A 5982-nucleotide genomic window follows, 5' to 3' on the forward strand; every position below is an offset into this window, starting at 1 on the left:
TCATTACATTGTATTTTTTAAAGAATCACTCATATTATTACAAAACAATGGGAAAGTTGTTAATGGCTATATTGTAATATTATTATAATGTCATTATTATAACATTAGTACTTATTTTACAAAAATTATTTTATTTTGTAAAAGTTCTTTTATTTTGTAAAAATTTATTCTAATTAGTCACACATGACAGTAGAATTCATTTTGACACACTGTACACAAATGGAGCACTTCTCATTTCTCTGGCTTTACATGGTGCAGAGTCACACTGGTAGTGTGATCATACATGTATATAGGGTAATAATGTCTTATTCCACCATACTTCCCACCTCCAAACCCCCTCCCCTCCCCTCCACTCACACCACTCTGCCCAATCCAAAGTTCCTTCATTTCCCCCTTCCCCCCATTATGGATCAGCATTTGCTCATCAGAGAAACCATTCAGCCTTTGATTTGTGGGGGGTTATTTTCTTATAATACTGTTTTTAAAGACCTTCTTTTTGGTCAATATTTTCTGAATATAAGTTTAGATAATTTGAGATTTTACAGAGAAACTTCACAATAGTATACTAAAGTTCAGTGAATTCTACAGGAATATCAGTGAATCAAGGGAAATAAAATGAAGTAGTGGGCAGAGTAAAAACTTTATAGACAACAGATTTGTGTTTTAATTTTAGCTTAGTGTGTTCTAGCTGTGTGCCCTTGGAAAAGTTCCACATCTCTGAACTTTGGTTGTCTCATCCACAAAATGTGTAAATTATCTGTCAAATGGCCTGACATATAGGAAGCACTCAGTAAATGGTGGTTCTAGTATTACATTCAACATAGTACAGGATACTCTCTAAGGAGGATACAGAGGGACCCAAACTTGGTTGAGGGAAGGCTTCCTTGAGGAGGTTATGTTTACATGAAAAGCCAAAAAATAAGTGAAATTTTTTATCAAAACTCAGAAAATATAATGTTCCAGGCAGAGGGAGCAACATGTCAAAAACTCTGAAGGTAAAAAAATAAAATAAAATAAAACAAGGTATGTTTGAGGTACTGAAAGAGGCGCAGTGTGGCTAGAGTAGAGAGAGTGGTTAAAAAATGACGTTGAAGAGGCAGGCAGGTAAAGTAGGAAAGGGGCAAGGTGTATGGAGGGAAGTAAATTAGGGTGGTATGCAGGAGCCCAGGAGGCAGATGACAGTGAGGCCAGTGGAAACAGACCAGTGGAAAGATTGAAGATATTTAGGAAATAGAGTAGATAAAGTTTATATATCTTATGGAGTGTGTGTGTGTGTGTGTGTGTGTGGAATGTAAGCTAGGGAGGGAAATTTCTAATTTGTTCATTGGTGACTGTTTATTGTAATAAGGAAGATCTGGGTAGACACATCCTCTCACAGGGCACCATTCACAGTATATGTACTTTTTATGTTTGTTGTTAGAAAAATAACAATATCTATCTATCTATTTATCTATTTATCTATCTATCTTGGGGAAATGGGGAATTTTTATATCCAATTTGGAGCCTGTGGAGCTTGAGGTTCCTTTATCAGTTAGAAATATTCAGGTTACAGAAAGTGGCTTACATCATAAAGGAATTAATTTTCTGATATTATTGGAAGGCCCCTCAATGGAGTAGACTTTTGATGAGTCTTGGTTTAGGACTTCAAGAGTGTCACCAAAGACTCCATTGCCTCCTCTCTTCTGTCTGTCATGGACTGCCTTACCTCCAAATATCTCTCCTTTGTGGTTGAAGCTTCCAGGGGTTCATGTGACTGTGTTCATATGTAGAAGGAGAGCTGACTCTCCTTGTAGTTATCTAGGAAGACTTTCCTTTTTCTTTTTCCTTTTGGAGTGCTGGGGTTGGAACCCAGGGCTTTGAGCAGGCTAGGCAAGCACTTTACCACTGATCCCCACCCGTGTATCCTCCAAAGACTTTTAAGAAATGCCCCACCCAAATTTCCTTGGGTATTAATGATCCAGATTATGTCAGATGTCCATCCTTGAACTAATTACTATGTCTTAATAATAGGAGGCACTGTTTGTCTTGGAACAAGAAGTTAAAATAAAGACCACTGAGGCCAAGGAAGTATTCTGTTGAAATTTCTTTCTGTAAGGAAAGATTTATCATTAAAGATTTAAAAATAATTACCCCTTCTTCAGTTTCTATGTGGTAAGCAATTACACATAAAGTATTATTGCAGTCAATCCTCACAACAGTTTCAGAAAATAGGAACTGCTAGTGTACTAGTGACCAGGTTAGAAAAGACATTTTCCTTCATTTTCCAGGTGAAAAAACTGAATTACAGAACTGTTAAGTGACTTGCCAGATGTGGTGCTGCACACCTATAATCCTAGCTACTTGGGAGAATGAAGTAGGAGGATCATGATTTCAGAGCCATCCTAGGCAACTTAAGTGAGACCCTGTCTCAAAATAAAAATTAAAAATGGATCAGTACATAGCTTAGTATAGAGTGCCCCTGGGTTATATCTCCAGGAAATTAGAAAAATAAAGAAGGGGAGGAGGAGGAGGACTAAAGAAAAATTAGGTAACTTGTCCTGGAATACTAAGTGAGCAAGCCAAGTATGAAACCTGTTTTAGTTATCATGTTATGGTGAAACCATACTTTTGAAATGAAATTATTTCCTGCCTCTACTGGTAGGTGAGTCTGGAGTTTTTCTGCCTCTGCCCATAAGTTTGCAGGCCTACACAGCTGAGAAGTGTTGCCGCTCTTAATGTGGGCTGTGCCCTCCAGGGTTTCAGCAAACCCAAGCAGCTCACCATCAATTTCTCCTTCTTTGTGGGTTCTTGTCTCCTGAATTCAAAGAATGAAATACATATACCAGGATGAATGCCTGTAAGAACAGAATTTATTAAAGAATAGAAACAGGAACTGAATTCCGGCAATGCAAAAGGGAATCGATAGCAGGTTTTTTCCATCTGACTGTGCTAATTTAAGGGTTTGTATAGAACTTGGGTCACTGGTATTGGTCCAAACTTATACTAATTAGGGATTGAAAAAAGCAGGAATGCTATTGGTCCACATTTATGCTAATTAGGGTTTGAAAATATACTAATGCTATTGGTCAATTCTTGAATTCAACTTCCATTCAGATCTGCCCCACTTTCATTTTCATTTCAGGAAGTGGGAAGTTGAGATCATAGGATGGTGGTGGCAGCACTGTGTGCAGCTGGTTCTGCAGCAGTCCTCCATACCAAGCCTGGTGGGAGAAGGATGACAGGTCGGAGCACCTTGGCTCACTTGGCCTGTATGGGGGAGGGAGGTCCATGTGGCTGAAGGCTGTGCTTGCCACCCAACCTACCCGGGCTGCCACTCTGCTGCTCCACTACTCTGCTGCTGCTTCTTGGCAGGGACTAGTAGGCTGGCTACAGGGCTTGGCAGATGGTGAGCCAGGTCAATGGTGCCTCATTAAAATTTGACACAGTTGGGCTAGGAATGAAGCTCAGTGGCAAAGCACTTTGCCTAGCATATTAAGAGGCTGTGGGTTTCTTTCCAGAAAAAAATAAAACGTGGACACAGTTGTCATCAGAACTTATTGCATAAGATGTCAGTTTCCATCTCAGTGGTTTCTAGTCTCATTAAATGAATTCTTAACCAAAATCAACACTAATTAGATGTCTACTATGTAACAAGATTATATTCTAGGTAAAAAGAGCTACAAGATGAAGTTTCTACTGTTAAAATTTTGAACTCTTATCTAATGTATATAACTTTATGTAGATACTGGGTGATGTGCAGTACTTTTTAACTATAAATATTGATAGTTAATAAATTCTATGGCCTTTCAGATTTCTGAATACTTATACAGTTTTGACCTCTTGTTTATGAAGAATAAGATGTTTCTTTCTAGGGAAGGAGTCAAGTTAGACATTGCTGAGAAACTTGCTTCTGCTTATTTGGCTGGTGCTACTTCACTGTCTTTTATTTTCCCCTTGGAGGTAAGTACTGTAGAAAAAATATAATTTAATTGCTGTCTTTAATGAAAATTATATCTGAGTTTTTGAAATGAACTCCTCACCAGGAAACTCAGAATATGCTTTGATCATTAGCAGTAATTATACAGCATAGGGAAAATCAATTGCTAGGGATGAATCTCCAGAGCCATGACATCTAAGCAAGCATTTCTGTTGCTGTTTTTGTTTTTCACATTTTCCTTCCAATGGAACTTAAAATTGTGGTCCTGCTTCCCTGCTGAAAAAAATTCAGTTGGGATTTTGGAAAGAAACCAGAATTACAATATTGAATCTTTTCATCTAGGAAAGAGCAGTCTTTCTCTTTCTCTCTCTTCTATTATATTCTTTGATAAAGTTATACTGAATTAAGATGGGTAAGCCTGCAGGTAGCACAGATTGAGAAATAAGAGCCAAAGTTCAGTTTTGAAACTATTGATTGAATAAAAATGTTCATTGATTTTTATGGCAAGCATTGAAAACAAAATCCCTGTATGTCTGTGGCCATTCGCAGTGTGTGTGTGCGTGCATGTGTGTGTGTGTGTGTGTGTGTGTGTGTGTGAAATCCTACTATGAGTTTATTAGGATACAAAGGTTGGAGATGGGTTTATAAGAACGTCTTTTTGGCTCCTTATTTTGGTCAATACAGTACCTGAAGCTATACTCTTACATTATTTGGATAGAAGAAATATCATTTAATTCAAGCAGGCACTATTTTCCACAAAGTTCAATTCAGAAATTTGGTAAAATATTTTAAGTACCGAATTTGTAAAATATGTCTATGTGAAGCTCAAATATCCATAAATACACTGCCATTGAAAGTATAGCTTGACCTAAAATGCTATTATCTTTTACATTCTTTAATAATAGATGAACTCTAAGAGTCCACAATTTAAATTTAATTTAGCACAGAATGTTCTAGGTTGGATAGTTGATCAGTGATCTTATAACATTATTTTTTTACCACATTCAGGTTTGAAAAACTAATATGACCATAGGTAAAACCGGACAGTACTGTAGGACATTGGATTGTGCCAGGAATATTTGGAAGCTTCAAAAAGCTAGAGACTTCTACAGAGACCTTGTTCCTAGTCTTCTTGCTGTCATACCATATGCAGGTGTAGCTGTTCCTGCTAATGAGGTGAGTTGGTTTCTATGATGGAGTGACATTAGAATTATTTTGTCTGCAATCATAATACAAGTTATAAACTTTTACCAAATCATACATTTAAGTCAGAGTTAATAGAAAATAAGTTTTTCATAGTCATTTTCCTGGCTTCTTTCTTCCTCAGGAATATATGCTAATTTCCTAAAAGTGTTGACCTCAGCCCTTCTTCTCTCCCTGCACATCACTGCTCTCCCTTGGTGACTCTATTATTGGCTTTCAATTCCAGACACTTAGAGATCTGGACTTTTCATTCCTTTACTGATTGGCCAGTTCACCAAAGATATTAAGTGACATTGACTTGCTTTCTTTCTATCATCAGAAGTCTGTTTGACTTATTGTTACTTTTGTTCTGAGTTTCCTTTTGAGTAGTTTCTGGTAATAGTGATTATCTACTACAAATCAATTATAATCATTTGATTCTGAAAAAAAAAGTAAGGGATGAATGTAAGTCTTATTTTGAAGTGTGAAGGGATGCAAAATGACAATGACCTGTTTTCTCTTTTAGTAGTGCTCTGTAGATGCTTCTGACAAACTATTAAACATGGCCTTCCTTATCCAGCTTCCTCCCTTTTTGGTATTCCTGAGTACCTCCCACTGCAAAGACATTTTGAATTTTACTAGTGGTTAGGGTAGTGGGTAGCATTGTGTACTCTGTTTTAGGATCATGGAGTCAGACTGCTGGAGTTTCTATTCCAATATTTATTTTAACCTCTCTGTGCCTGATTTCTCTCACCATAAAAAAAGGGATTTATTCATTCATTAAACAGTTATTGTTGCATGCACCAGGTTCTGTTCTAAGTACACCAAGCAAACAAACAAACAACAACAAAAAATAAATAAAATAAAACAGGCATTCCTGGCCT

General features: G+C 37.1%; 1 long non-coding RNA gene across 1 annotated transcript; it reads left to right on the forward strand.

Annotated features, from left to right (window-relative positions):
* Nucleotides 1-3126: 3126 nt before the first annotated feature.
* Nucleotides 3127-5086, forward strand: LOC125615692. Its single transcript, XR_007346307.1, has 3 exons — nt 3127-3221; nt 3852-3939; nt 4925-5086. It is a non-coding gene; the product is annotated as an uncharacterized LOC125615692 (long non-coding RNA).
* Nucleotides 5087-5982: the final 896 nt, after the last annotated feature.

The sequence above is a fragment of the Marmota marmota genome, unplaced genomic scaffold (genome assembly GCF_001458135.2).
Source record: "Marmota marmota marmota unplaced genomic scaffold, marMar, whole genome shotgun sequence".
Lineage (NCBI taxonomy): Eukaryota > Metazoa > Chordata > Mammalia > Rodentia > Sciuridae > Marmota > Marmota marmota.